This window comes from Anser cygnoides, chromosome 2, assembly GCF_040182565.1.
Source record: "Anser cygnoides isolate HZ-2024a breed goose chromosome 2, Taihu_goose_T2T_genome, whole genome shotgun sequence".
NCBI classification, from domain to species: Eukaryota; Metazoa; Chordata; class Aves; order Anseriformes; family Anatidae; genus Anser; species Anser cygnoides.
In genome coordinates, this window is record NC_089874.1 from 113673965 (window position 1) to 113684657 (window position 10693).

At 44.4% G+C, this 10693-nt stretch overlaps 1 long non-coding RNA gene across 1 annotated transcript; it reads left to right on the forward strand.

Moving 5' to 3' along the window:
- The first annotated feature begins 312 nt into the window (after nucleotides 1-312).
- On the forward strand, nucleotides 313-10693 carry LOC106037622 (uncharacterized). The gene is made up of 2 exons (XR_001208139.3): nucleotides 313-889; nucleotides 8435-10693. It is a non-coding gene; the product is annotated as an uncharacterized lncRNA (long non-coding RNA).

Here is a 10693-nt window from a genome sequence, read left to right on the forward strand (position 1 = left end):
CCAAGTGCTTTTACGCCCTGTGGTCGCTACTGCCCTAAACCATACAGGTTAGGGCTTTGCCTACCGGAGCCACACAGCCTTATAGACAGCAGCCCCCAGAACAGCTCTGCTCCCCTGCAACACACCCCAAGTGGTGGCAGCTGGCCAGGAGCATCAGGGACACGAGGTGCTGCACCTCGGGGCTGTGAAGACGCAGTGTGCCCGAGCCACCCGCTGCTTCTCTTTGTCACCCTGTGTCCCCAGCCCCCATGGGACACACGAGAGCATTGCTCCTGGTGTGGAGGCATCAAAATAAAGTAAGCTAACCCCGTGTGTCTGCTTGGAGCAGGTTCCTTCTGCTCTCCTGGCATATGCCTTGGAAGAGCCTTTGTCTACTGCCAAAATCTCCCTATGCCCTACAACCCAGGGAGCAATTAAAATGGTATCTTAAAAATGCAGCAACAGTGCACACTCAGCAGATTTTTAGATCAAAACAACGTCTTCAGTGAGAGAAGGGAAAAATTCCTGGTCCCCTGTTCCCCACAATGCCATCACAAAATGTCATTATCTTGGTTCGTCCTATCTCCAGTGTGTCGCTGGGATGGCGTGAATGAAGTCGCTATTTGCAGCATGCAGCTCACGCGAAGCTGGTATCAACGAAGCCACTTAATTGCTCTTCTTCACAATATTATGCAATTGGCTCTTCTCTAGTAGTTCTTGTCAGTGCTGAGATCTCATGACTCAGTGTCATGAGGGAGGCTTCTCCTTCCTGTGAGCAGTAATCAGCTCGCTAGCAAATCTCCCTGTGCTCCTGCATATGTGAGGACACCTCCTTTCTTTGTTGCTGGCTTCAGGAATGCAGCAATCAGACGTGCATCAAAAATAATTGTATTCAAATGAAGATAGCAAGGTAAGGCCCTTTGCTCCTCTAAGAAACGCTGCAGGATGTAGGTAACGGTGGCTATACTTCCTTATACCGTGTATTAATAATGAAACTTGTATTGAACAGCTGTTTGGGAAGTGTTGCCAAGGGTTGCTTTGGAGGCTGGAGACTCAATGCTGTGCTTTTAGCAGATGCTAAAATTGTGCCAGATAGTGCTAGCACCCAGAGAGGTGGCTGGGCACTGCCTGTTGCATCAATCATAAATTTAACCCTTCCTGGAGAACACCCCAGGTTAGAAAGCTGATTGTGTAGCAGCTGTTCAAAAGAGCTCAGTTCCCTCCATCCCTTTCAATTGGTGTAAAGCTGGTGCTTTAAGCTTCACAAGTGTAAAAAGTGCATTCCTCAATGACAGCTAGTATGAACAAGCTCTCCTGAAACTGTGAAAGCTGACTCCTTTATGAGATTCTCCTTCCAGTAATGCACTGCTAAAACTCAGGAATCCCCTTCAAATCCTGGTGAAGGTATTTAGATTTGAAGGTATTTAAGATGTTGGGGATGGGAGGAAAAAAAAAAAGGAGGGACTTTTTTTTTTTTTTTTGGTAGGATTCTCTGAGTGCTGCTGTCTGCTGTCTGGGACAGAAAGGTATGCCAGTTTTGCCAGCAACCAGAGCTTCTTCTGCTGCACACCTCCAAAAAAAAAAAAAAAATCCAGGAGATGTTTTTTAGGGGGTTGACCCAATTCATAAGTCCATGAGCCACCCTTACAAGATTGGTGTGGTGCCAGCGGCAGTGGAATGGAGCTGGGTGAGGTGCTGCAGGGTGCAGATGAAACGTTCCCTGGCTCGTGGTGATAACAGCAGCACCCTTAGGAACATTCCCCTTCCCACCTACCACCACCACCTTCTCTCCCTCAGAAACACAAACAGGCCAACCTGATTTACATTTTCATAGCTGGGAGCAATTGCCAGATTATTGAGTGCTGCTATTTATATCTAAATAGTCACAGCCCTAAACAACTGCTTGTGGGGCATCAGTGTGGAAGGCTGCGTGCTATGATCTGGAGGGATGCAGGCAGAAGGAGGAATGCATCCAAACAGAAGTACTTTAACCTACTATAGACAAAATGAGTGAATCTGGAAGAAGAGATATGTGTGAGCAGCGAGTGATACAGTGTGTGCAGACTTGGCTGGTTTACCAGATTACACCGGTCTCAATCCTATTCATAGTAATTCCTTTTGCTAAACAGCTTCCTTTGACTATCTTAAGTGCTACAGCCCTGTGTGGGACCTGGGCAGCACGCTGTGCCACCTAACCCCATGGGTACCAAGCATCGTCCCCCCTAGCCCAGGGCTCGTGAGGCAGTCCTTCCGAGAAAGCTCTCCACGCACTGTTTTGGCTGAGTTTCTGCTAAGTGAATCTCTTGGCTCAGTGCAGAGCTTGCAAGGCCACTTAAATCTCTCTGACCCTTTAATGAAGTTTTTAAAAGGGCTTCATAAATCTTCATCACTAAAAATTGCTTAAAGCCCTGCAGGGTTTCTGTAGTGGCATTAACCACTAAAACAAGTAGACAGGCTTGGGTATATTTATTGCATTCATCTTCATTATTCCATGGGTTTTGCTTCTTTCTACTCTGTTACATAAGCTACAGCCAGGAAAGGGAGCACAGTAGGGGGATCTCTGACTCAGTATCGCTCATCCAGCAGCTTGTTACCATCCACTACGACTGTGTGAGATCAGTCCTCTTCTTGAGTATGCTTTCTGAGCAGGCAGCAACTGTATGCCCATCATTTAGATTTCCGTATTCATTTGTTTTTTGGGTAGTTTTTTTGTGGAGCCAGGAGTTGGACTCGATGATCCTTGTGGGTCCCTTCCAACTCGAGATATTCTATGATTCTATGATATGGGAAAAAAACTGATTTTTGCCTTTCCTACAAAAGCATGCCTCGGGTCATAACCTGGCAGCTCTGAAATGGATCAGCTACCTGTCTGCCCTTCTCTTTTTTTTTCTTTAGAATTTTGGCTGGCTTTGTTGATGGCTTTTTATGAGTAATATGAGTCACCTCTGAAATAGCTGTCAACTTGGTGGCTATGTAAACGTTACTAGGAAAATACACTATTAAAAAAAAAAAAAAAAGTTTATATACCATGTTGTGGTCCCCAGAGTGAGTGTAGAGATTCTGTGTGCCCTGGATGGGTTGTTTGATGTTTCACCTCTGGGAAGTGAAGACAGAAATTACATGGATGAGGTTCACAGGCAAATATAATACAGTAGAGGTAAAGTCACTGAAATCAGTGAGAGTGTATTCTCCTTGTGTGATGGGAAGGGGTTTAAAAATGGCAAATAAACATGAAGTAGGTGGACACGGAAGGAAGTTTGTATCTCACCATATTTTGAGGGTACGGTTCCGTGGCTAATTCTACAGAGAATGAAGGACTCTGGCTCCATAAAGGTTTTTTAAGGACTGCAGGCCCTCAAGCTGGTCCAGCCAAGCCTGGGCCACCCTTCAGGAAAATTCCATCATAAAGTCATACTTTCAGGAGCCAGATCACTTTCAGGGGTTACTTTTTATTAGGTATTTTGCTTAAGCCATTATGAGACAGTACAGTGCCATGGACGAGCACCATTGTAGTCACCATGGCATTATTTTATTTTTAATTTATTTGCATTACAATAATGCATACTAATCTCAGGGAGTACTGGAAAAGTGCATGTGGACCAGGAGAGAATAAACATGCTGGTGTGGGCAAACAAGGTCTTATTGAAAAAATTGACACTGCTTAAATGTGGTGAGAGCACAGGTCACAAGTAAAAAAATCTTCTGAGTCCCTAGTTTATGTCAAGACTGGAAGGAAAAATAACAGCTGATTAACATGGTAGAGGCTCAAAAAGCAAATTGTGATGTGAAGGCGAGTTACCTGAGGCACTAAAGGAAAATTCCAAACCCTTGTGAATTGGATCTTCTTCCATTGACTTCAGTGGTTTCTGGATGAGGTCACGCCATGATGCTGTCACAAGTGAACAAGTTGGATGATTGCTTTTCATCTAGGGAACTGTAGAATGGGTATACTATGTTGTCTTCTCTAGAATCCATTGGAAGGGGCTAGGAACACACTTTTACCCTAATGCGGAGGAGATTAGATATTATCTGACTTCCTTTGTGTTAAAGGCTATGCAAGTTTGCCCAAGCGCTTACAAAACCATATGCAAAAATTTGAATTAGGTTATAGCTTTTGAGTCCTCAAGAGACAGATATCACAGGCAGAGGACTGAAGAAATCAAAGGGCCACCATCACCTGAGGTTCATGGAGTGGCAGGAAGCTGGAGAGATAAGAAAGGAGGCCTGGGAGATTTCAGCAAGTGACTCATGGCCTTTACTTTGAGGGAGAAAATGGAAGAACCCTAAATCCTGGCCAGGATGACTTAGGAGATGTTCTTACTCAGTCCTGAATCACTTATACAGCTTCATCCTCAGCATGTAAGCAAAATAAATAAGACTGTGATCAGAGACCCACAAGGAATCACAGCTGGGGGGTGTAGGTGTCTGTTACCCTATGGACAAGGCAATGTCTCCAGCTTCATGACTCTTATTAAACCCATCCATTTAGGCCTTCCACTGACTGAATGTTAGCTATCTAAATAAATGTCTTTAAGGATATAGGCCTCATGATTTGTCTGAGGCTTTGCCTACGCTGTATTTTCCCACGATAAAACTCACATGACTGCAAATCTCCAGTGTAAATGAACTGCATTGGGATAGAAAAACAGCACTGCTGCAGCACTTCAGTACCAGGGATTTGCAGCAGAGAAGCTTCGTGGCTACGAAAACAGTCAGGAAATGCAAAATTTAAGTTCATACATACAATGAACTGTCACACCGTAGTCCCATGATCCACTGCCTTTGGCAGCTAAACTGCCGCAACCAGCCCCTGCCCCAGATGCTTGTTCCCAGCTCTGGCCTGTAGTTGTCACCTCCTCATTCGTGCCAAAACAACTCCGTGTAGGACAGTGCTTAAATCAGAGCACTGAAGTGATGGAAGTTAAAAATAAACCTTTTGCAAGAGGAGGAGAGAGGGAGACGTTTTTAATTGTAACCACTTCAGTGGTCTTTCTCCCATGCTGGTCCCACATGTAATTCCATTAACACAACTGGAGAAGGCCATGGATTGTTGGGCTGGCACCAGTGTGACTCCTCCAGCCAGAGGAGTCCCTCCAGGCACTGGGAGGGGATTGCTTAAGCCAACATTGCACCAAAGCCAGTGCAATGTAGAAGGACACCCTCCAGTACAGAGAATTATGCCTTCCCTACCTGGGCCGAAGTCAGACCCAAGGCTCCCAGGCTCTCCATTTGCTATTCTAGCTCCTAGACCCTTGTGGCCATAGTTTGAGAATGTGTTGTGTGCAAGCCAGCATTATTATTAATAGAAACAAATAGACACTGAGGTTTTCCCTGTTTTATAAATGAATATTCATTATAATCATTAGCCTCCTGCAAAATTTGGTAGTATGGTTAGATGTCACCCACTAAAATCTATTTAAATACAAAATGCTCAGTAAACAGAATAAGAAACATCAGAAAAGATGGGGAAAAAAAGCTTTATTTAATGATTATTTTTTACATGATCAACAAAGAAAATATTTGTACATTCCTTAAATAGCACAGAAAGTTCAAGGAAAAACACATCTGAAAGGAGTTCAAAAGGTTGCAGTGCAGATATGACTTGGCAATTTGAGGAATAATTCAACAACTTGCTTTTGTTTTGGTCTTGGTCATTTCTGAGCTTTGATGAGCTTTGCTGTGAGAGAGTGAGTTATATGTGCATAGCCTTGGTTATATGTTACAGTTCAGACATTTCAGTGATTTGCTTCTGTTTGAACAAGAAACACATCTGCTTGCATAAAAATGTTACTGCTGGATTGCTCCAGAGAAGCACTGCACCAGCAGAAATACCAGTGAAGCACGTAAAATCCAGACAGTTTTCAAACTGCTGTCTAGTTCCGAAATCAATAATTAATTACTTAAATATTTTTGGTGTTGAAACTTGGTGGACATTTCTTAAAAGACCCCCTGTGATATTGACTGAGTTTCAAAGCACTTTTCAGCAAAATGGGCCGGCGGTTTAATTTCCAGTGCACTGAAAAATTAAGTAGTACCCTGAGTCACAAATCAAGGAATACTCCCTCAGGACTCCTGATCTATGTGCTGGATCACACCAGTTCCTGGATGCTTGGGTGTACAGTCAGGATTTAAATTTAAATTACTAGGCTCTCAGTATGTTAATACGTCCTTCAATTCTCTTCTACTAAATAGAGCCAAGGGCATAGTGAGTCAGTTTCGTAATTAGATGATATAATTGTCTCATGAACTCTGTACAAATTACCTCTTCTCTGTATTGTTTTTGCAGTGTATTGTTTTTTCTTGAATAATATGGCACATTTCCAGTTCATATTGCAGTCAATAAATTACCCTGGTTTATAGCTTGATGGCCCAAAAAATGAATAACTGACATCAACAAAAATAATTAAGTCGTTATCCTTTTTAATACTGTCAGTACTGTTCATTTAGACCACTACATTTATTTTAATTATAAACACATTTCCCTAAAAGTATCTTTTTGCCTCTTTTTTTTTTTTTTTTACCAAGAGGTGACCACAGATGAGCCACTTTGCTCAGCTTTTAACAAACTTGGTGATTCTAAGCTTGACGCTAGGGTGTAGTGATGTAAAGGGAACTGCATTTTAATACATTTTAATTAACTAGGTCAACTTGTGCAGGCCTTTCTCCAGCAAAACTCCCACTGGAGCTTGGTCCTTAATCATTAGGCTTTATTTACTTCTGGAGCTTTACACAGCAGGATCCTGCTTTCCAAATAGAGGGCTGATAAAATAATTCAGTCCATTAAGCGGTACAATTTTGACAGACACTGGGAACCACCATAAGGTTGAATATTACAACAGATATGTACTGTCTTTTTAGTGAGGTGTAATTCTAGATTTGCTGGATTCTGCTTTTGTACGAAGAACTGGGTGGGTTCGAAGCTGCCCGTAAGCCAGCCCCAGCCCCTGAAAGCCCCTGGGGTGTTATCCCCCAGCTCCGGTCAGCAACTGAGCCCTGAGTGAGATGGTCCCTTTTAGCCCCCCTCCCCACCCGCGTGGCATTTCTCTCCCTTAACCATAACAAAGCAGGGAACGTACTCTGCTTTCACTGTGATAACACTGGCTCTATCCAAAATGCCCAGCCAACGCGAAGGATTTGGCCTAGCTGCTCTCAGTTAGCGCTCGGCTCAGCTCTCCGAGGGCCGGGCCTCATTTCATCCAAGGGAGTCACCCTGATACCTTCAGCGGGCCTCCTTTTCCAGCTCGGGTTTAATTGTTTTGCTTTCTGCTTCTCCCTGCAGCTTCACCCTAGTCGGCTCTATGTTCCCAAATTCGAGTGAGTAGATTTGGGCAACATATTTTTTGTAGAGAGTATTTACTTTCAGCTTTCTAGTAGTTACAGCCCACAGCCATTAGTTTCTCCTCTCTACGCTTATGAGAGGAAACACTCGTGGAAGATGTGTCACCCTCTGGACCTCACAGGCACACATAGTTCCAAGCAAGCACAAGCAAAATATGTTTTTCTATTTCTTGCAAGCAGAAATGAAGTTAATTTGTTTGGAAAAGTCCCACTAAAGGAAATGTCATTCAGCGACTCTGTTGAAGCTATCAAAAGCAAAACTGAGCCGATATGAAAACTTAGCACCGGCAGCAGGCAGGGTTTCTGAGGTCAGTAATAATTATTCTTGTAGGGGGTAGAAACTAGAAGAAGAGTACGGCTTAAAGTCTGGGTTTAGGCTGAATTACATTACCCTCAAATTCTCTGAGTGAAACGTCTTTGTAAGTATTCATGTTGGTCCCTACTTTTTCCAGAAAATATATTTCCAGCTTTAAACCTGAAGCACAAACTGGGTAGCTTAAGGCAGTTCAGGGGCTGTTGCTTTCTGCATACCTTGGTCACTGGACAGAAAATGAGAGGCTTGCCATGTTTTCTGGTGCCTGTATAGGGCCAAGGTGCTGAGATATTGGCTTCTGATCCAGGCTGTGACGTGTCAGATGTGACAGACCTTTCCTGCCACCCCAGGTGTGACCCCATCAGCCAAACTGAAAGGGAGAGGAAAATTTGAAGCACTTGCTCCATCCTCTCAAAATGAACCCATTTATTTCACAGTTGGTCCCTTACCAGGGTAAATAACTAAAAAAACAGAGAGAAAAACTTTGTTTTGGGTAAAAGGAGATGTTTTAACTGATATGAAGGGAAGAGTTATGGCTTTGCGTAGACAATGAAACGCTTTGGTTTATGTAACGTTACCTACAGCTATGGTCATTGCAGGCTGGTTGGTACCACATGGCTGTCATAGTAGGGGCATTTGGGGGAATGCTGACAGCTTCCCTCAGCTGCCCCCTTCCTGCTGTGCAAGCCGTCAGAAATTGGTGCCCCCAAAATCCTGCTATACCCTTTGCCTTTTGTAATATGTAAGAATTGAGTATCAGCGTGAATATTTGCTGCCACCTCACTTCCATGTGCCTGTCTCCAGCCTCCTGCCGTGTGCTGTATGTACTTAACCTCACAGAAGAAAACTCTGGACCATGGGAGCTGCCTGAGTGTGGCACTGGGAGGACGAAGGACTTCGAAATCAGCCCACACAGTCAGCTGGAGGACATAGTGTGAGCGGGGAACGAATAGCAGCTACAACCTCAAGTCCTCTGCTAGAGAGAAGCCCTCGAGCCAGCTGAGCACTGCTGAGCTTTCATCTGCAAGCACGACTGGGGCTCTGTTGGGTTTAGCTGCAATGCCACGAGATGCTGTTGCTGAAACTGCTCTTTTCACCTTGCTGCCCAGCAGCAAGAACAATGCAAGTTTATAGGGCTGTGCTAGCCACGGGGCTAGGAGGTATCTTCTCTGCCATCCCTAGAGTCATGCAACTGTATGGCATCTGCATCGTAAAGGGGTGCTGTTAACCCGCCAGAGCCCGACATGAAAAAAGGAGCATCTACCTTGCCCTTAAAGCTGCTAAGCTTGTTATAGGAACTATGGGAGCTGCTGAGTTAGAGCTGCCTGGGTTTGTTTGGGACCAATGCCTTCCGAGCTGTGGCAGCAGAAACCTCTGCATTAGGCGTCCACATACGGATCTGGGCTTTGGGACAGGATTTGCTTAAAGCCAGCTTGGTTAAGCCGCAGTCGTGACCTGAAGGGCCATGTGGCAGTTCACACTACTAACCTCCCAGCAGAGCAATCTGCAAGGTTCATTGCTTCTCCAGGTATTTCCACAGAGCTCTCGTTCTCGGGACTTGTTCTTATTCTTTGGTCATGGTGAGGGAGGACAAATTCCAGCTAAATGAGTAGTCTTAAACGATTTTAAGGATCAGATAAATTAGCAAAATTACAGAAGCAAGGCTTCTCTGCAAGCAGTGATTCACATGCACTCAAATCCATGTATGATTTCATTGTCAGAAAAAACTAACCTACAGCAATGTCATAACAATGAAAATGAACTGCTGCAAAGCTGAAGTAAAGCATACAGCATGTGTAAATCTGTCCTAAAACATTTTTTTCTCCTTATTTCACAGCTAGATATTACAGTTGTGTATGGCTGAACTTATATTGGATTGTCATCACTAAATGCTAAGAGCATGATCCAGATGTGATCCTGGTTGCAAACGGATGTTAGCCGTAAATCCCTGAGGGTATCTTGTTATACAGTTGCTTGGTATTATGTTCAGGGTTTATTGAAAATGTCTAGGTCCTTTTATTTTTTTTTTTCTCGGAAATGCTGGTCCCTGTACAGCCTTGCCATCACATTGATTTACTTGGAGGAGTGGTTACTCAAGAAAAGGGTTGGTAACTCTGTCCATATTATGAATACTGAAGAGCAAAAGAAAAAGAAAACGCATTTGGATTATTCCCACATACTTTGCCAATACTGTGTTACTTTAATTCCTTGCACATGTATTATGCCCATCAATGACAATAAATGTAAAAAAATTATTACAGAGAGTAAAAACCACCCTTATGTATAACCGACCGCAGCACTTCTTGCTCACAGCCATCTAATCGGGATGTAAGTAGAGTAGTTTGGTGCCTTGAAATTCATTTGGCTGTGACATTTTAGAATACATCAGTAACGGCAGCGGAACAATGCATTGCAGCCACCCCGTTACAACCATCTTTGGGGACAACCGGCTTTCTAAATGCGCTTTTCATTATTTGAAAATACGGATGTCCTTTAAGAATTAGTTGCAAATTCAATGCGACCGGCAATAACGGCGGCAGAAAGCAGCATTTTCCTAAAAGAATCGAAAACTGTGAATTATTTGCACAGCCTCTTTGCTCCTGGAGGCTTAAGGGAAAGGGACGAACACCTCGGGCGTTACATGTACGGAGTGGAAATCGCGGCACGTCCACGTATTTATTTTTATTTATCCTTCTGACTGCGCACAGGGCGTTAACACCGACGGGGTGTAAAAAAAAAAAAAAAAAAAAAAAAAAAAGTGGGGGGTGAAGAGAAGCAAAAGGGCGAGGGGAGTCGGGATCTCTCTTCTTACCCGTGCGGCGGAGGGGCGGGGGGCGCCGGCCCTTTCCCAGGGAAGTGTGGGGTGAGAAGAGGGGGGTTGCTGCTCATCCCCACACCCCGGAGCCCCCGCATTTTTTAATGATACCCCCGAGGGTATTTTTGGGGGCCAAGCACGGGGAGATGCTGCCCAGCGTGTCGGTGACATTTGGGGTTAGCCCGAGCTCCGGCATCCCCACCCTGCCCGCGGGCGCCTGCCTCCCGGAGCAGGAGGCACCGGCCTCC